The sequence below is a fragment of the Peromyscus eremicus genome, chromosome 20 (assembly GCF_949786415.1).
Source record: "Peromyscus eremicus chromosome 20, PerEre_H2_v1, whole genome shotgun sequence".
NCBI classification, from domain to species: Eukaryota; Metazoa; Chordata; class Mammalia; order Rodentia; family Cricetidae; genus Peromyscus; species Peromyscus eremicus.
The window spans coordinates 12,384,535-12,406,208 of record NC_081436.1 but is presented as its reverse complement, the minus strand read 5'-3'; the positions used below and the strand labels follow the sequence as shown (position 1 = coordinate 12,406,208).

The window sequence follows — 21,674 nt, the reverse complement described above, 5'->3', positions numbered from 1 at the left end:
ACTAGCAAAGGCTAAATCCACCATGCAGCTTAATGTGCCACTTGCAGAGGCCTCATTCCCACCATAGGGCGTATGCTAGGAACCCACAAGTAGCTCAAACCGGCAGCTGCTGCTCATTTGAGAGAGACAATTAGGAACTGTTTTTAGCTCCGTTTTAGAATCCTTTTTCTCAATTTTTAGGTGGAAACTCTTGCCACCACGTTGGATTTATTTATTGACCAATCAGCAACACATTTGACATACAGACCATCCCACAGCACAAGGTGCTGGGAATAAGTAACAGCTGAATGCTCAACTCTACGTAATACATTTATTTATTCAATTGCCTCCAAGGTTCAGGGAGCATCGTGGAAAAGGGGCAAGAAAAGACAGAAGATACCTGGAAAGTCTGCAAAATTCCATTCTCTGAGTAAAGCATAGCTGTTGCAATTTTGAGCTTTCAACAACTACAGATTGCCCTACATCTGGAGGGAGCCCTCACTGCTGAGCTATTGCCTATGGGTGTATTCAGGGAAATGGAGAGTCATTGACTTCAGTTGTCTACCCATGGTTGACTTCTATCAGGTGCCAAAGGTAAGCAAAAGTCATGAATCTGGTTCAAGGATGGGAATGGAGGAAGGGGGTTGATAGTGGAGGGAAGGAGATAAGAGAGGGCAGCGGGAAAGACTAACCAGAATGACTTATACACATGCATGACACTGTCAAAGAACTAGCTTAATAAAAAAAAAGGATTCAGCCAAAAATGGAAAAATGTATAGTATCATAGAGAGCATCATGTAAGTAATAGCTAATTTATAACATATTCCTTTTCATAATATTTCTTTATACATTTTTAAACTTGTAATTTGAGATCATTCACCTTTAGTTTTATATAAATATCAATTTTCAAACCTAAAAAGTACATGTATACATATACAATATATACAGGGGAAAACATATGTATAACTCTGGAGGCTCTTTGCTTATTTTTGTGTGACTCACAGTTGATACTTTTACATTTTTAAATGGTTAAAGGGTCTAAAGAAGAATAATGTATCTTGATTTGAAATTTTCATGTAATTGCCAGATGGTGGTGACACATGCTTTTAATCTCAGCACTTGGGAGGCAGAGGCAGGTGGATCTCTGTGAGTCTGAGGCCAGTCTGATCTACAAAGTGAGTTCCAGGACAGCCAGGAACACACACTGAAACTCTGCCTGGAAAAGCAAAGCAAAACAAAACAAAACAAACAAACAAACAAACAAACAAAACCCCCAAAATTTGCCTGTAATTAAAAATTATGCTCATAAATAAATTTTTATTAAAAGACACTTTCAAAAAAATGGGGCAGGATTTTCTCTTTCCCATAGCATTTTTAGTCTTGGAAGTGTAAACTTTATGGATTATGCAGGAAGTGCTAGCTTCTACATGACAGAGTCAGAGACCACGGGCCTCCTTGTTGAATTCCCAGCATTCCACTTGGAGCACTAACCATAACTGAGTTAGAAAACAAAATAACAGGAAGGAATTTATTCTCTGCTCACTCTGTCTGAAGGCCTGGAGTTCCTAGACTCCCTCTACGTCATGTTCAGTGTCTTGTAGGGCATCAATAGAGCAAGATCCCTAGAGTCACAAAGGACTGCACTGCTGCTTGGTGAAAAGTCTAGCTCCCTTTGCTTCTTGGCTATGCTCCCAGAGCTTTTTGAGTACTGATTATGAGTAGAACATTCTAGAATTGTTAGATCAAAGTTTGGACCCAGCTTTGCCATTCAGGACAAATATGACCTTGGAGAATTTTTTTTTTTTTTTTTTTTTTTAGAAATATTTGGTTTCTTCATGTATAGAATGGGAATAATATAGTCTGTATACTGTACTCCCAAAGGAAAATGAGATAGTTAGATAGGGTAGTTCACCTAAAGCACTTACTTAGTGATTCATGGCACTATAGAAATTAGAGGTTGTTGGCTTCATCAGTATTACTATTATAATTATATTCCTATAATTAATTATAAGCTATAACCATCATAAGCTTTATACCACATAGTCAGCATAAAGTTTAGATCATGTTTATTGAATCGACTTTCTTTACAACCTAAAGACAGAAATCTAAAAAAATTCCTCATACTCAAGAATATTCCTCATTTTATATGAATTTTTGTATAGGGGTGAGTGTTCTTAAGGAAGAAATAGTGTATTTGGCCCGTGAACCATAAACACTAATCCCATCTGTATTTCTAAACTGAAAATTAAATGCTCAAATTTTTAAAAGGGAAGAAGGTTGGCTTGCAATTTCAAAGTGAAACCAAAGTGATATTTGGAGCAAATACCAAGCAAAGACATTTCACTTCTGTGATCTGTTATTCTTGAATACACTTGGCTTTAAAAATAAAGCAAGTAAAGTGAGAAATGGCCCAGGAGAGGTGGAGTGCTAGAGAAATGTGAAATTCCTTTACTTTTGTTTATTCTCCATGCCCTATTTGCATATTCAGGAACCATTCCAGCAGTCTACTTTGTATCAAAGTGATTTCCTTCCCGAACATAGATGATTCACTTGCTAATTCTTCAGACATGATTAAATGCAGCATGTCCATATTAGGTGGAAGAAGTTTCCATGTTTTCTTAGAGACTCATCTTGTGATTGCAGTGCTAATAAGAGCTGCGAGATCGTTAGGACCCTCCCTTTGTTGATTGTGAATTCTTGTTCAGACTAAGCTTTATCTGGGCTGTATGCTTTACACAGCACAGACCCAACCACATTAATGTCAATGGTAGGGGATACGATATTTTTCAATCTCAATGTGCTATGATGTTAAAATGTGGATTTTTTTTCCAAATTCCTTGTACAGTATAACTAATAGATTCTCACAAACAGCTTTTCTCTGTTTCTTTTTTCTTTTTTTCTTCTGTCATCCCAGAACTCGACAGATAAAGTGATCCTACCAGAAAAGGTGGAGCCTATTAAAACATTACATCATCTGAACATACTGAGCCAAGGGAAGGTCATCTCTTCTGGTTCTGCCAAAGCAGCTTGTCCGATAACTCAAACCACCTTAGTGCTACCTTTGCTTGAGAAAATATTGGTGAGCTGTTTTCATTTGGTTCCCAGAAAATTTAGAAAAATTTAGTTGAGTTGGACAAGATGTTTTATGCTAGTGGATTACATCCTCTTGTTTTAAAACAGTATTTAATGTTTTTATTAGCAATATTAATTATACTAAAATGGGCTTTAATTGTTACTTTTAATAAATGTATAGAATTTGCTGTGATCAGATTGTTTGTCTCCATTACCCTCTTTTGCTCTAATCCCACAAATTCCCTTATGCTTTTCAACTAGTCTCCCCTCCACATCTGTGTCTTTGTTCTTGTCAATAATCCACTGAGTTCATTACAGGAGGATGGTTGAGGCTTTGTTTACAAGTATACGGGGATCTCATTAGTGATGCCACCACTAAAGAAAGCACTCCAGAAGAAAGGTTGAGAAAATGTACCCAGGCAAAGATGCCTCTGTGAGGTGACAGCAGATGATGGCCACCAGGCTGAAGCTCCCATGAAGGCCAAGAAAGATAAGCAGGCCTTAAAGAGAAGGGATATCACCTCATTCACCACTGATGTGACTTCACAAGTACCAGCCAAAGATATAGGCCTCATTCTGGAAGAAATAATCAAAGGTATGAATAGTTCACACCCAGTCCTGTGTTTCCAGGCTGCTCAGGCTGCCAGGAAAATACTTCCAGGAGAAAGACACCCTCTTCTTTCATAGATTGTTGAACAGAGCTCATTCCCAGGCTAGTGGAATTCCTGAGTCCTCACTTCACTCCCACTTATTCCAGAAAGCCTTGGTTCTGACCAATATTGCTTCAGGAACTTCAGAGAAGACTCATGCTGTCTTAAAAGAGGTTACCATCATGCCTCTGATTGAGATTCTCTGTGGGCCCTCAATAATATACCCAGTCTGCCCAGAATTCAGATACCATCATCTCAAGCTGTCTTATCCCTTATCTGCTTGTTACAGACTATTTGATTACACTGTGAAGATGAAGGCGCCTTCTGATTGGTTTAACAAAGAGCTAAGTGGTCAATAGCTAGGCAAGAAGAGGTTAGATGGGACTTCCGGGGACAGAGGGGACTCTGGGAAGGAGAAAGGAGAGACTAGCCAGACACAGAACAAGTAGGACACATAGAATGGGATAGAGGTAATAGCCATGTGGTAGAATGTAGATTAATAGAAATAAGCGTTAATTTAAATTATAAGAGCTAGTTTAAAACAAGCCTAAACTAAAAGTCAAGCTTTCATAATTAGTAATAAGTCTACATGTCATTATTTGGGAGCTGGCTGGTGGGACACAGAAAGACTCGTTACACCTGCTGGCCTTTATGTCATCAACCATATCAATCACATTTCTTCAGAACATCCCATGGACCTTGTCCAACCGGTGCCAAAATAAGAACCTAGAACCTTGAAAGACAGCAGAAAGGCAGATGCTTCCTACCCACTCCCATTTCTTGTGACATCCTCCTTTCTGACACCTGTTGGGCCCTGTCCTCCCTCACCAAAGGTTGCAAAAAGCACAGCAGCAAAGTAGTTGTTGTGGGGGTTCTACCCAGGCTGGTGGACCCCATGACTAGCTTGGAACTCAGTAACTTGACCCATTCTCTCCAAACCATGAGCAACACTGTCCCGGGACCAGGTCTACTGGCCTAGATAGCCATGGATGGGGGCATCCTAGAGGTGTTTCCCCAGTTCTTGAAGTAACTGAAGGCCTCCATCCTTGACTGGACTCTGGGCAATATGGCTTTTAGGAGACCACCACATCCAGCAGCTGATCTTGTATGATCTGCCTCCTTCGGTGTAACAGGGTCCTTGCTGTTGTTCCCTTTGGTGGCGGGGGCCAAGGAGGCGCAGAGTCAAACCACACAGACTCTGGGAGAATGTGGAAACAACAAGCTCAGTTTATTCAGGAAGAGGCAAGCCTTATATACCCTCCATCCCACCCTGGGGGGAAGTCTGATGAATATGCATCAGCTGGTGTGACATGGCTGCCTCTCATTGGTCCAGGTCATCTCCAGATCATGTTTCAGCTGCAGCTGCGGCTAAGACCATCAGGCAGACCCAGGCTGGCTCTCAGAAAGTATCTTTTTTTACTGGTTTGAGCCGTCTGGCCCTCAAGCCCTTTAGGAATGAGTCATCCCACATGGTGGTGCTGCTAAAAATGCACAATTCCAAGTCCGGAAAAGGCTGTGTGGACCCTAACAAACATCTTCATAGTTTTCAATCATACATGACTAATTTCTTGTGAAGTAACAACTGGCTTTTTCCAGTGGTGTGAAGATTATATTGTTCCACAGATAAAGTTATTTATTCAGATTATTATCAAGGTATTTTCCCTGGAATGGCACTCTCTTGGAAACAGCTATCCTCTCTAGCCAAGACACAAGCAAAAATCTCACTGGATAAAGGAAACTTCCGGGAAATGGGTTGATTCCTTTGTGCGTTGCCACAAAGTTACCTCCTTTTCAAGTCACCTCCTTGACATAGCATCAAAACTCAGTCTACAATGAAGAAAATATTCATGAACTGTCCCATCAAATCATTCTCCCTTTCTTATTCTTCAGGTCCTAGAGATCTTCACATTTTATTTTATTTTTTTAAAGATTTATTTATTTATTTATTTATTTATTTATTTATTTATTTATTTATTTATGAGTGCTCTATCTTCATGCATGCCTTTATGCCAGAAGAAGGTATTAGGTCCCACTCTAGATGGTTGTGAGCCACCATGTGGTTGCTGGGAATTGGACTCAGGATCTCTGGAAGAGCAGCCAGTGCTCTTAACCTCTGAGCCATCTCTCCAGCACCAGAGATCTTCACATTTTAAAGGCAGAATCTAATGCTGGCTGATTTTTTTTTTCAAGATTACTTCTAGGCTATTTTTATGGTAAGAGTTTCCCAACCTATTGCTTTCTCTCCTTGCACTGAAAGTCCCAACCCCTTACTGTGTACATTATTGTCTCAACCACATAGCCAGAAGTTCTGCATTCCTTAAGATGACTTTAACCTGCTGTCATTCCTGCCCATAAAGTTTTCTTCATTTGCACCACTGTCCTGAAGGCTATGCGTTTTATCATAGAGCAAATCACTGATAAATCTGGATGTGAAGACCAGCAAGCTAGCTTACCAGCTCTCTCTTTGGGCTACATAGTGAATGGTTTCCATTGACTGACTTCCTCTTCTTCGGATTTCAATAGTACCTTAAAGAGAATCTGCCGGAGATAGGAGCACCTTCCTGTGCTGCGATATGATGCATCCGCACACTCGTTCACAGACAGTCCTCTGTAGACCTTAACAACAGAAAATGGAAGCTTTGCATAGTACTTAGAAAGGGCAAGTCAGGTTGATTGACAACCCCATGTACTACTAGCTTTCCTCTAGCGATGGTGCTTTGTTCACTAAATATTTATGATGTGGGTTGTTTAGGAGTAAATTGAGTGATATTTACTCAGTTTAATTTAGCTCAATTCTCTTCTGCCACCACATGAGTTCTGGAAATCAAATTCAGGTGGTTAGGCTTGGCATCAAGCATCTCTACTCAATGGGCCACATTGCCAGTCCCTCCATATCCTGTAATACACGATGTACTGTTTGTTTTCTCATGGAGATGGAGAGACAATGTGCTCTTTTGCTAATTCTGATTTATTTTATTAAAAATTTTACTGTCATGGTGGTTAGCTTAAGAAACACCAAGGGAATTAATAAAGCCCACTCTGAGTATGTCTATGATGGTGTCTTCAGTGACAGATCACAAGGACTCTGATCTAGAGAGTGGATTTATCCCTTCATGTATTCATAGTATGATGGCATTTGGGAGGGTTAAAAGACAAGAAGTGGTACCTCATTGGAGGGAACAGGTCATCAGTGGGTGTTCTGCCTCGGTTTCACTCTCTATGTTTTTCTTGTCTTTCTGGCTGCCATGATGCACGTTCTGTTCCTTCATGCCCTTCTCAGATGGAATGAACCCTTTGCCACCACAACCAATACAAATCTTTATCCTTTTTAGCTGCTTATGTTGACTGACTGCCGCTAGGAGGAGAGAACTAATCAAAAAGGTTTTGTGATTTAGATTACCACTGTTTCCTCTCAAAGGCTACATGGATGTTCCCTTATGAATTAGTCTCCAAAACTGTGAGTTAAATATTATTATATTAGTTAAATGAATATTCTACTCAGAGTGAAAGAGAACAGATTTCAATAAGATTTTTCAACTGCCAAATGTACACAACACATATATCATCACTATCACAGATGTGTGGGCACACAAACACTTACACATGTGAAATACACAAGTCAGACAAACTTTAAAACAGGACAAACTTTAGTTATGTTAATTATGAAGATAAACTTACTAGTTTTATAAGCTTTTTTTCTTGATATTCTGAATTGGTCTTCAATAATTCAAAATATTTAATCTTCTGGTATAAACTCAGCTACTTTTAATATGTATATTTAAGAGAAAATAAAAAAATACACTAGTGATATCTGCTATTATATGTTGCCTCTGCCTTGAACCTCACATTGATGAGTATTTTATCATAGACAAACTCAGACACTGTAACTTGTTTAGCTGAGGTCTTGACATAAAAGGGAGAGTTTAATCTCAAACTAACACAGTCTATGATCATTAGGACATTCTGAATAACTCACTCTAACATACAAATGTCAGCTTATAGTATGTACATAAATACATATTTATTAACAAATATGAATTCCTGAGACCTTTCTTTCTTTGTGGTAAAATCAAGTTTTGAATATACCACAATCATTTTCCCTGGTCATTAACAATATTGAGGGGAGAAAAAAAATGATCAAGTTGAAACAGCGTTCTGTGGCACATCGCACTGGTTCTCATTTAATGCTCTCCAAATGTGGCCGTTAAAAAGGAGAATAGTTTTCTAGCCAGGCATCCAGGTTCACAAGCAAACACACCTAGGCAGGGGCACCACATCAGTATCATTCTCTTCTGCTGACACTGTTTCCTGTTCGGGACATCTCCGGGCCTAGTGAATCAAGACTGAGGGGTTCTACCTGCCCTGTGCAGGAGAAACTGACCAGCTCAGTGAAAACAGTCCTCATATATCTCATTGAAATTGAGGCTCAGATTGAAAAATGTGTCAGATACCTAAATGTAAAACATTTAAGACAGTTTTACTAGAAATCCAAAGTGTTTATTTTATATGCTTTAATTTCTCCCCTAGTTTTTTGGAGGGTGAAAGAGGATATTTGTTTTGCAACAGATCATCAATCGGGTTTCTCCTGCCCCTCTGTTTTACAGAGGGTTCCACGTTCCCCCTATCATCATCAGCCTTGTAGTCCAATCAGTTTGTGGTGGTTCTCAAGAAAATGGGCCTCCACCGATTTGACAACAGACTTCACACTGTCAGATCTAACCCTAAGGAGAGTGGATGGGCCTGGCAGTTGTGTCAGGTTTTGGCAACTTGGTGAATTCTTCATGCTGGCCATTGTGGGTGAGGATGCGATCTTTGGGGTCCCTTGAGGATTGACCTTACCTTCCATTACACACAGGCAGCCGCAGCAGCAGCTTCCTCAGCCATTGTGGTATGTTAAGTGTGAAATCCTGACCACATCTGAGCCTCCTGTAGACTCTGCAGAGGGAGAAATGACTAGTTTTTTTTTTTTTTCATCCTATATCACTATACCAATAAAACTTGGCTTTTGAATTTAAATTTTCATTTATACTACTAATCTTATGAAATACCTTCTTTTTACAGATATAGGAAATTTGATCATAGTAGACGATGGAAACATTGCAGAAATAACATTTTAGCCACTTACTTCTGTTTCCCAGTCGAATGGACTATTTGACCTGCAATTAATTTTCTGTAAGTTTAATGCCACTCCAATATATATACAGTAACTGTGTCTCCGTTCTTAACTGCGTCTCCACTCCACACTGTGACCTGCCTTTGGAGAGCTTTCCTGCTGACAGCCTGTTTGTAGCTGGAGTTGCTACTTTCATTACTTAACCAGATCCAGTGCCAGATCCAAGGAGGGTGGGAACCATGGAAGAGCAGACAGCTGTTTATTAGAGGTATTTACTGGCTAGAAATTGTGGTCATTATATAAATTGATTCGAAATCCCCCTTACATAACAAATGCACGTGGAAATCTGTTCCCGTGTTTGCATTTTATCTTAATCGAGGATTTAACTCTTCTAGTCAAGATGATTGATACTTTTGGTGCTAGATTGCAATGATTCTCCCTTCTAGAGTTTGATGACGAGCTTCAGTGTTATGGCAGAAATTCTTGGATTTCAATTTACTCTCACTCTTGCCAAAGAAGGAACTTACCCAACATTGCAAAACAGCAAGAGTTCTTGCCACATTAATTCTGAAAAGGAGTCATTCCTAGTGAGTAATTCGAAATGAGGAGATCGGTGGGGACACAGGGTCTCACTGGGAGGTCAGTGCTCTCAGTGGGGGGTCATTCCTAATGAGTAGAGTGGTGAAGACTGACGTCTTTGCGGGGTTGTGCCTCAGGACCACCCACTGAGAAGTGGGCAAAGGCAGGAAGGCTCCTAGCCTCTGTTTAAAGAAAGAATTGTCTGTGCACCTGTCACACAGCTGTGGCCACAGCTTAACAGGAGCAAAGCACTTGTCTCCCAGGAGGTGTAAATGCTCTGCTGCTTCAAGAATGTCTCAGCGGAGTGTTAGGCCTAGCAGTGTGTTTAATAGGCTTCTCTGTAATTCTCCTATGCCTTTTATCTTCCTTAACCTGTGGGAAGAATGAATGGGTGATTTCTAAAGGCAGAGAAACCTAAAGGAAAACTCTAAAATTCCCAAATCAAAATTAAAGTTAAAAACATGGTATGCAGTGTAGCAAGATTTGCCCATGGTTGCAATAATGACATGAATGTTAACAAGATTACCAACTGCTTTCTGATGGGATTTGAGAGCCACTCTATAGTACATTTGCCTGGTATTGTAATCTGGTCAATAATTCATGACCCAGCAGCTCACAGGCCCACTACCATCATTTTTCACTGTCTCTAACTTTGCATCTCTTTACCCATGTATCATTCAGAAACTCACAACTGGTTAAAGCTTAGAAAATAAACGTCTGTGGTGTGCTCAGCCACAAGTGGGACCTCTATATCACACATTGTCCCCTTAAGGCTCAGAGACCATTGAGGAAGACGGGGCAGGAAGACTATATGAGGCAGAGGTCAGTGAGGACTGGAGCAAAACAGCGTCTTCTGGATATGAAGGATGGGGACACTTAATGAACACACAGCAGTGTGGTTGTCTGCACAAGTCCTTCACAAGATCAAACCAATCAACATTCCAGCAAGGATAGGCGAGACTCTCACAAGCTCCCACTCCTAGCTGAGGAACTGTTAGCAGCCGATGGTTTCTGGAGGAGGGAGAGCCAGTTTTCTTAAGGGTGTGGCCAGCAGTAGTCAACTCTGCTTTAGTGGATGGCTCCACACCCATGAGTATATGGGTAGCACAAATTAGACTCTGTGGGGTTTATATAATAATAATAATAATAATAATAATAATAATAATAATAAAGATATGAAATTGAGCAGGGTTGGGGAGTGGATATGGGAGGATTAAGGGGAGCAGAAAGAGTGTAGATACAATAAAAATACATTGTACACATACGAACTTCAAGACTTAATAAAAACATATATTAAAAACACAGTATGTCTACACCAAAATATTATTTAGCAATGAAAACAAAGACATTTCAGGTTTACACAAGCAGGAACACAATATATAACCATAAATTTAAGCAAAAAAAAAAACCCACAAAACTATTAGGTATATTGATTTATTTAAAGTTCAGGAAAAGAAATATGCTCATAGATATTTTTAAAAACACAACAAATACAAAGAAGTGGTTATTATAAAGTCATAATAGTTATTGAGTCTAGGAAGGTGTAGGCTGGAGAGATTCATGGGAAAGTGACTCTTCATTTGGGAGCAAGATTTCATTTCCAAACTTTCAAACATGAGTGTTTATTTCCATCCTGTATTATTCTTTAAATGTTCCAAACATGTTCTATTTTTCAGTAAACATAAGCTAAATCCCAATCATAATTAATTGAATGTGTCTATTTCTTTTAAAATGCCAAATCATTTGTAAACTGGTATGTGAGAAGTGGTCATAACAGCATAAAATTGAGACATAGGAGTACAGAGTTTTGGTGATAAGAGGAAACTTTATTTAGAGACCCTGGCAGTAGATTAGGGTCAACATTATCAGGAATAAGAGATTTTTTTTTCTTTTCCTTTTTTTTTAAATTCCCTGGGGGTTTGCATAAACTGAATGACACAATTTTTTTTTTATTCCATAATTGCTGCAATGTTTTAAATATCTTTTCTGAATGTGCTGTCATTTTCTTCATGGTGCCATATCAAAGGAGAGATTAATGGGAGTGTCTGCTGATTCTGTTGATACTGGCGACTTACAGAAGCGTGTATTAAAGACAAGTTAGGACGAATATTCTCCTGGCAGCACTACATTCCGACTAGTTCCCAAATTCCATTTGAAATCGCTTGAGCTATTGGAAGGACTCTTCTGTGCTGGTGTATGCTGGAGGCGACAGGGGTTTATCATCAGGCACCTGTGGAGCTAGAAGAGGAACTTGCACTCTGTGTTTCCCTGAACCTGGGGTTCACACATCTGAGGAAGTGAACCTGCCCGTGGCGGACCCGCTAAGAGCAGGAGCATGTGTGTTTGTCTGATGGATGCACTTACAACTCAATGCTCTGAGCCTCAACACCACTGAAACAGGTGATGAATATCAAATTGTTGGAGGTTTTTGTGCTTCCCATGCCTTCAACTATTACATGAAGACTGGATTACTAGGTTGAGGGAAAAAAAATTGTAATCAAGCATTTTAAAGTAAATGTATCCGTTGTAAATACTGCACAGTTCTAACTCCAACAGAAATGACTACAGTGAATTCTGTTGTGGATCATTCCAGATTTTATCTGTGATTGTGCACCCACACATGATTTCTTCTCCCATATTATGACATCATCTACATTGCTCTTTCAAACCTTTTTTTTTTTGTTGTTGTTGTTGTTTTAAGCAGACAACTTTCCAAAACAGAAATAAAGATGGAGGTAGACATCTATTATATTTTGTAAGGGTTCTATTATGTAAGTGGATATTAGTCCTTGTGCTCTGCAGAGGAATTTAGATCTTCCATCACACCCATGCCATGTCCCTCCCTGATGATCTTCTCTACCTTCCTGTACCTGCCTGATTTCTTGCCTAGAAATCACTTGTCTTTGAACATTGACTACACACTAGAATCACTTGGAAGCTTTTTACAAAATCCCACTACATGGGCAAGCTCAGATGACTTTAGTTAAGTTTTGCAGGTGGGAGTCAGGCTTCCATATATTTTGTTAGTTTGTTTTTGAGATATGCCCTTTGCCAAAGCTCATGATCCTCCTGCCTCAGCCTCTTGGTCACTGAGATTGCAAGTGTGTGTTATCCACATTGTCATCAGCTACATCAACCCAGGGGAGTGTATTTCAAAAGCAATAGTTAGGAACGGAAGCTTAAACAGGATTTCTAGGCATTTTAGTGTTACAAATACCTTGATGTCTACTGCATGGTTGATGGAGTGATGCTTATTAGGCTTAAGAGCCAGAGATTCTGCTCACTGCCCTTTTTTTCCCCCTCTGCTTCCCCCTCCACTTCTCACCTTTGCTCTCAACAATTGCTCTTTATTTTATTTTTCCAGCATGCACTGTGTATCCACCCCCTGTATAATTACCATAAATAATCAGCAAGATAGGACCTGTGGTACTAGGCCACACCTAGGTTGTGTTGTGAGCAACCTGGTGAAGCGGTGGCAACCTAAACATTTGCACACTCCTTGTCACAATGCCCTCCATATTTACGAATTTCATAATAAGTAAATCCAATATATGAAACATGGGAATGCTTCCTCATGGTTAGTGCCTGACCTGAAAGCCACCTTCCCCTACCTGTTGAAGTGATGAGTGGCTAACATACTTGACTTGGCATGCCTGGGATGGGTGTTAACTATGGCCCAGGATGATTTCTTTCAAATTAATAACAAAAAAACAATTGTTCTGCCCTATTAAAAACTTAGCAGGAGAAAATAAAAGGCTTTATTCAGCTGTAACCTGTAAACGCAAAGGAGCAATCTCTACTTCTGCCACAGCTAAAGCAGAGCAATTGGTAACAAGACGACGGGCCACCAAACTGCAGGAAGACATGATATTGGTATTTCATTAATTCTGATGTTGGTGGGAGAGGGAAAACACACACAACAGGGTAATGCAGAAACGACTCCCACACACACAGCAGAGGTGGTTGGGAAAGGGCCCTATCATGGGCGTCCTTCAACCATACCCTTGTCTTCATTACACTCAGGCCTCCAATAAGTACACCTCTGCCACGGTGTGTTGAATACCCTACAGGTGTATCCAGCTGTAAGACAAAGTTTCATTTCCTTTTTTTTTGAAGACAATGTGAGATTATTTAATAACATATAATATCACGTAGAATTGTCAAACTTTTCAGTATCCAAGTCATCAAGCAGCCCTCCATGTACATACATGTGTGAGACCTAGAGAATGAAAAAAGAAAAAATCATATCCCATAAAATTCCTAACTACAGCAAAGAAATTGGGGGCCAGAAAAATAATTTGCTCAAACTCACTACTTAGTGGCACACTAGAAAATAATTTGAATCCATTGAAGTATATCTTTGTAGTCTTGATTGTTTTTCTCAGTAGAGTTTGCTTATAGAACTTTATAAATCTTGTGAGAAAGCTGGTGATCCCTGGGCTCTTGAATACAAGCATTTACTTGAATTTTTAAAGTTCTCTTTAGCATTTGTCCTTATACCCACAAATATAAGTGTAGTCCCCAGCCCTCATCAAGGATGCTTCCCTTGCAAAAGACTGAGAACCATCACAGAACACCACAACAAATCAAAACGCAAAGTTGTGGAGCCCAGTCCCAGGGGATACATCTACAAAACACTCCAATGCCTAAGGCTCAGGGATCACTGAGGAAGAGGTGGAGGAAAGATTTTAAGAGCCAGAGGATCAGGGGGTTTGCTATGATATTGTGTCTACTAGGAATGTCAGAAACTACATCCATAACGTCTCACCAATATAAACTGCCTAAACATGAGCTGAACAAGGATGACATTAACAGACTTGCTGAAGTGGATACAGAGAGATCATAAGGACTCAACCCTACACAAAGAACTACAGGCAGCTAAGGCATGCTGAGAGTGTAGAAATAGTTTTCCCCAGGGAAAAGCACACCAATTGGTTATCTAATACCAAATAATAAGCCCTGAAAACATATATCTGACTAACATACAGACTAACCCAATCATATTTAGGAATATATATGTATAGACATGTACATATATGCATGGTATACAATTAATGGAAAAAAAAACAGGCCATGAATTTGAAAGAGAGCAAAGAGGGGTCTATGAGAGGTTTGACAGGAGGAAAGGGAAGGGAGAAATGATATAATCTTACTATAATTTCAAAAATAACAAAGAAAAAATTCTGTTTTGTACTGTGCTTCTTCACAGCCTTCACTGATACTGGATTTCTTTTGCTTTTTTGTTTTTAATATCTGGGTTTTGGTGGCACAATTAGCACACTGTAATCCATTTCTTATCTAATTGCAACATTGTTTCTTATCAGACATTTTCGACTATTACATCATCCTTTGGTGATTGGGCAGTGTCAGCCTTTCCAATATGAGCAGCGACTGCACTGTGTTCCTTAAAGGCCGACAGAGTAAATGAGGGGCAGGCTTACCCACTTATCTGAAGCAGCCAACTCTTAACTCCCGCATTCTTCCTTAGTTTATGTAGGCAGCACCCAGAATAAACCCAATTGGTCTTAGTCTATTTTGATAACTTTCTTAACACATCTGGTATTGGTTTTATTAATAACTTTTGTCTCACATCAAATAAATTACTTTTTTTCTCTTGCCTGTTTACTTCCATGACAAACTGATTTAGACGCCGCTCCAAGGCAAGGCTAAGTTCTTAGCACTTAGCTCCATGACACACTGCTAACTCTGTAAACACCATGAAATGAGCATGTCCTAAATGTAGCTCTAAAACACAATTCCAGGATCTCCCAACAGGCTCTACACGTCAGTCAGCCCCTCCTGTTCCTGCTAATCAAGCCGCTCCTCCAATCCCACCCTGAGCTGAACACAGGAAACCACATATTGGAAATACGTATGCCTAACTTCTAAGTTCAAACGTAGACGAAAAAGATGGGATACCTGTTTCAGGCCGCCAGCTCCTTGAGAGCCATAGCTTCGAAATACTTAACTTTGAATTTTGCTGCTGAAGAGAACCAATTCTCAGCAGGTCAAGAACTGAAGGGGAGATGTGGAGTTGATGACTGATCACACAATAGACGTTTTTCTCTGAGGGAGCAAAACTTAATTCTCTAGGGCTGGTGAAAAGGGAGAGAAAATACACGCACGGACGCATGCACATCTCTAGCATGTCCGGGTCTTGCCTAGAATGCTGCTGATGAGAACCAGCTCTCAGCAGGTCAGGAACTGAAGAGGAGGTGCAGAGTCAGCAAACTACTGGATAGACAGACACACGGGGACTTTTCTGGGGGCCAAAACTTAATTCTTCATTTTATTTTTCCTTTTGCTGGTTGTTCTACTCTATTCTTTCTCTGTTCTGGTCTTCTGCCCTGCCATTTTTCTTCTTCTTCCCAGATGTTCTCATTCTATATCTTTCCTGATGTCTTCCTTTTACATCTTTCCTGATGTTTTTCATTTATCTCTTCCCTGATATATTCCTTCTACATCTTTCCTTTTTTTTATTTTTTTTCCCCGGCAAAATCTTTCAAGCAATATAAAAATTACAATGTGGTTATGTTCTATTTTTTCTTCACGTGAATGATTACAATGTATACAAGTAAAAAACAGCATGTTCTCATTGCCCTTACATGATTCAATATTTTAGATATTACAGGTAAAAAACAAATTATTCCCATGGATCCATATATAGTCATGTCTAAGCAACTTGTTATAGATGAACCAAGTGTAAGTAAGCAAGGTATTTTTCTCAGTCAGTTCTATTATTAGCAGGCTGATCCTTGTGGTTACAAAGAAAGGATTAATCGTTCTATTATTTATCTCATTTTATTATTGCAATCTTACAAAAAATCTTAAAAATCTAAACTTTTATATAAAAAAAATTAGTCATTTCTACACTAAGTTCTCAGAATGCATACCCACTCATCAACATTATTTTATTAAATCATATGAGGAAGCTGAGGGCAGAAATGGGTACAAAGAATTAATCATCGCCTTTGATCACCAACCCATCTTTAGCAAGAAAGGCTCGTCAGCTAGTAATAACCAGGTTGCCTTTGTTCTTATTCGTTGACCTCATCAAGTCCCTTGCTTGACTAACAAAAGTGTGCCTCGCTAAACTTTAAATTGTTTCCCAAGATTTTCTACATCAGAGCTGTTAACCAAAACATCTTAACCTAACTTCACTAACAATCTACATCTCTACATTCTTTCCAAGGGTGGTGGTTGAATCATTAATCTGCTCCAGCAGGAATGCTTTAAAAAAAAAGTCACTCATTATTCTTGTAAGTACCAGTAACAGTGCCCAGTGAGGGGCTAGAAACCCCCTTAGAGTTCTCAGATATAGATTATGAGGGACGTGGTGACCGTGAGAGCAGTAACCAGGACTGCTCAATAACAGCACGCGGTCCTCAGGACATGTAGTCCTTCTCTGCCTCGCCAAAGCTCACCCAGTGTGGTTATGACGACCGCTGAGCCGTGTTCCATGAGTTCCAAAGCTGCTTGCTGTTCCTCTTGCACGGCCCCTGACAGATTTTCCTGTGACCAACAGCCTGCTTCTAAATGGATATTCGGTACATATGAATCATTGAATGCAAAGTAAATAAATGAATGAAACATGTTCCAAGCCCCTCCCATACAGAGACAATCCTAGTCATGCAATGTGTTGAGTTCAGTAAACCTGCTTTTTGCTTCTGTGACATTTCCTTGACTGTTCCCTAACTGGAGCTATCCTCATTCCTGTCTCAAGAGAAACCATTCCTTTCCCAGTATGGCTGGAGACTATGCAAGGTTCTAAGAAGAAGTGGTGTGGTGTGAGTGAGTGAGTGAGTAAGTGAGTGAATGTGTGTGTGTGTGTGTGTGTGTGTGTGTGTGTGTGTGTGTGTGTGAGAGAGAGAGAGAGAGAGAGAGAGAGAGAGAGAGAGAGAGAGAGAGAGAGAGAGAGAGAGAGAGAGAGGTGTTTATTGGGAATTGGCATCAGACTACCACTTTGACCATTTCAAGGGCAGATGCTTTTTTTCACAGCTAGGAGGCTCGATTGCAGCTCAGTAAGGAATGTAACTGGAAGTATAGAAGGCAGCATCACAGTTGGCACTAAGGCAAATGCAGCTCCAGAGGCGGCTCAACTCTTCCCAGCCCCACCCTCTGCATGGAGCTCTGAGAGCGGGGCTGGGTCCTCGGCAGCCACAGTCCTTTCTCTGGCTTAGCTCTAGCACTTTGTAAAGGCTTTGTGGTTTCTCACATTTTTCTTTTACTTTGTAGGAATGAATGCTCCTGACATTCAGTTATTAGTCATGTTTCAGGTGTCAGCAAATGTATTGTTTGTCCTGAAACCTGAAGCCTACTTGTCGGCTCAAATGCAACAGGGAGATCTGTGCACTGCCTCCACACACTCAAGAACAGTATCTAAGGCAAAGTGTTTTAAATGTACAAAGCCTTCACCTCTACCTCCAGAATGCAGCCCAAGGTAACACTCAGACGTGTGCTTAGGTTAATCTCTCATTCATAATATTAAAAGACTGAAAACAGCATTAAGGTTAAGACAGAGATTGCTTAAGTCTGTGATGAGCTGCTGTTGACTACAAGGCCAGTTTAACAGGCTTATAACGTTATTACTATTACCAAGGATCTTAGTTGACTTTGTGTTGTTATAACAAGAACACTGTAGGCTGGGTATTTCATAAAGAAATTCATTTCTTATAGTTCTGAAGGCTGGAAAGATCAAGGTTGACAGACCCAGATCTGAGGAAGATCTTGCTGAATCATAGCAAGACGGAAGGTTGAAGGACCGGAAAAGGAGAGAAAGCAAGAGGCCAGGGGGCTGAAATTGCTTTTAATGCAGGCTGCTTTTATAAAGTGGCCAAATCATGAGATAATGACATCTGTTCACTAAATCAGAGCCCTCAGAAGCTAATCAGATCTTATCAGGCCCATCCTACAACATGCCTTGCAAATCTTGTAAAAGATATTTAATCTGTTCCCATGTATAATTTTGTTAAATAAATTTTGCAAGGATAATACAAAAGGAAGTTAGGATTCCAGTTACATCTCAAAACATTTGTTTTTGCAAGTTTATGATCTGATCCCACAGCCATTCCACCTTCCATTGTAATTCTCCTACTTCTGATTCTATCTGCTCGCCAGTGTTTATCTGTCTTACCCACAAATGGTGGGAGTTCTGTTGCCATTTTTATACAAAGTCGTGAGTTTGTATTGGTGTATGTAATGCTACCCCAGCCAGAGCAGAGGTTGTTGCAATGGCAATTATTTCTATGAGGGCAACAATAAGTCACTCAATAAAACATTTTGTCCTTTCTAGTAACCTATCAAAGACTTGTATCATAATACCAGCAACAAGCCCTTCTTCCCATGGCCTGGTCAGGTTTACAGGTCACCGTAAGCCTATCCTAGACTTTAATAGAATAGTAGACTGTAGGGATTTGTTGAAAGGAATAGTATTACTAATGCACATATATAATTTGCAATCAAAACAATGAGCACTATTCAGTGTAAGACTAATGTTAGGGCTACCTACAGTTAAAACATAGGATAATTTATACAACAAGTCATATGAAAGGGGTTATTAAAGCAAAATGTATAATTACTGGGATGAGTGTGTGTAAAATTGCCAGACACGTCTGTATAGAATGTAATAGTGCTGGAATTTTCCAAATATGCCATTGTTCAGGTCCCAGTTTATTATTAAACTAAAACCTAGGCCTAGGGGGAGCTAGGGATATATCATGCCAAACCATTAACCCTGTGGGTTGAGAATGAAAAATAGTGTGATTATAAACATGCCATAGAATCAACTGATTATAATCACACTATCAACTATTGTCCATGGAACAGTTAGAAACAAATCTTCCATGAGGACCCCAGCCAATTCACATATGATCACCGTGTTGAATGATTTTTCCTTTTTCACTTCAGCATTTGAACCAGAGAACAGGGGACATAGTTGTAATTTTCATAAGAAATAATGGCACAACCAGGATCTACAGTACATCCAGTATTATTAGATACATTATTATATCGATCAGAAAAGTCTAGAGAATGGCTTGAAAAGAGACCCATATGATTAGTAGTTCTGGTGTCTGGTAAAGCATAAGCCCATATTTGCCTTCTACTAGGAATACAAATGTAATGATGTCAGATGCAAATAGGAAGTGATGGATAGCCCAAGCAGTTCCTTCTTCAGATGGGTGCCTAGTCCCAAGGTTGAGGCATAAATGCAGAGTCACTGGTAAAGATAACAGGTCCATCCAGTCTACAAGCTGAAGTAAAAGAGGATGAGGAATGTAAGACCAATACATGCGTTTGGAGGCACTCACTACCTAGGCACAGGTCAAAGCAGCTAGCAATTGTCAGAGATTCTCAGGTGACCTAGGGCTCTGCATGTTTAGTAGAATATCTTCTCCCTTGGTGCACCAGGTCTTGACTTAGCTCCTGGTGGGCAGATTTGACATCTAATATATGGTTTATATCTCCTTTTGCTATCTTTCTGGTGACTTATACTGTCTCATCATCATTGATAGTGTGGGGCTGGAGGAGCCAAAGAAGAATCCACAATGTTTCAGTGGAACCGTCTGCAATGACAGATGCATACCCCTTCCCAATTTTTCTACTGGAGAAATAAAAATAGGGTAGATGAATGCACCAGCTTGCTTATTTCCTTCTACAATAAAACCAGGGAGGTCAGAGTGTGCACAACTATGAGTCTGTTGCTGGAAATAATCCTACAACATCAGCAGAATCTGAAATGATATTTAAGGGTTTATGAACTATGCAAAATAGATAAATCAGAACAGTCAGTTCTGCATGTTGGGCTGAAGAAAAAAAAGTGTTAATAGATTGATGAATATCTGGACCATGAATCCCTCCCATACTATTAGATGAGCCATCAATAAAATAAGTGTCTGCCTGTGGAGAAGGTCAGACAACTTTGGTAATCACAAATTCAGTATATATGAGAAAATCCTATAGCTTACCGGTCAGATAATGATTGCCTATCCTTCCATGGTAATCTGCAAATGAAATTTGAAAATTCATAGAGTTCTGCAATGCTCTTAAAAATTGATTGTTAGTTAAGGTTAATATAATACAGCAAGGATCAAATCCACATAATTGTTGACATCAGGTTCTCCCCTGATTTACTAATTGAGCAAGAATAGTAAGGTAAGCAGTTAGTATTTGATGGCTCTTCTGGTGTAAATAAACCCATTCCAATGGTCTATCCCCTTGTGATATAAAATGTGTAGGAGACAATTTAGTGGGGAAAATAAGTAAGTTTAAAGGTAGAAAAGGATCCATTTGATACACAAGTGCTTCTTTTAGTCTGGCTTCAAATAGCTATAGTTCTTCTCTTGGCTCTCGAAATAATATTCAAGGACTGCCCAATGCTGCCTCTCCTCCTAAAGTTTTAAATAGATTGGCTAATGCATAATTAGGTCAAGATTTTGATTTTGCTGAAATTGCACTGGAAATACCAAGCACATGAGACAAGGGAGGAATTAGGAAATGAATCCTGATTCCCTCGTGTGCCTAGCTCATCTAGGTTGTAAACTTAGGGTCTTTTGTTTGTTTGTTTTGTTTTATTTTTTGTTTTTTTGAGACAAAGTTTCTCTGTGTAGCTTTGCGCCTTTCCTGGAAATCACTCTGTATCCCAGGCTGGCCTCGAACTCACAGAGATCCACCTGGCTCGGCCTCCCGAGTGCTGAGATTAAAGGCGTGTGCCACCACTGCCCGGCTAAACTTAGTATTTTTATAGACTCTCCTAAATCCTCACCAGGAAGTAGAGGGAATTCAAGATTAGATTGATTATCAAATTCCTGACTCTTTGCTTGAGGGTCATTTTCAGGCAATGGAGGATACGTATCTAAAGGAGTTTCCAGTAAGGGAGGTGAGGGAACCATCACTGGCATAAGTGGTGCCATTTTAAATTTGGCTTTTGCCTGCATAGGAAAAAATGTCCTTCTTTGCCTCTTTAATCAATTTTAAGATTTGACCATCCAGTTTATATTCATTCACGGAATTAACCATCTCTTCAACATGATTCATATCCTCCTTATCTTCCTTAAGTATTTTAATAACAGTTCAAATCGATGCCCAAGTGATTCAAAATTGAACAGGGATCTTTCCCCCTTATTTATATGCCTTTTCAATATTTTTTCACACTCTTTCCCATACTTGTTCATCTAAAGTTCCTTTGTCTAGAAACCGGGGTTATTCCTGTGCTCCTCCCTTCATTAACTGATACAGTCTCAACATAGGCAGAACCTTCCCTGCTTTCTGCCCCAGTATACTCA

The 21,674-nt window shown here is 39.7% G+C and overlaps 1 long non-coding RNA gene across 1 annotated transcript in view; it reads right to left on the bottom strand.

Moving 5' to 3' along the window:
- Nucleotides 1-8,176: 8,176 nt before the first annotated feature.
- Nucleotides 8,177-21,674, bottom strand: part of LOC131896805 (uncharacterized) — a 46,286-nt gene continuing 32,788 nt past the window's right edge. Inside the window, exon 3 of the long non-coding RNA XR_009375517.1 lies at nucleotides 8,177-8,636. This is a non-coding gene — a long non-coding RNA (uncharacterized LOC131896805). The remainder of the gene's footprint in view (nucleotides 8,637-21,674) is intronic.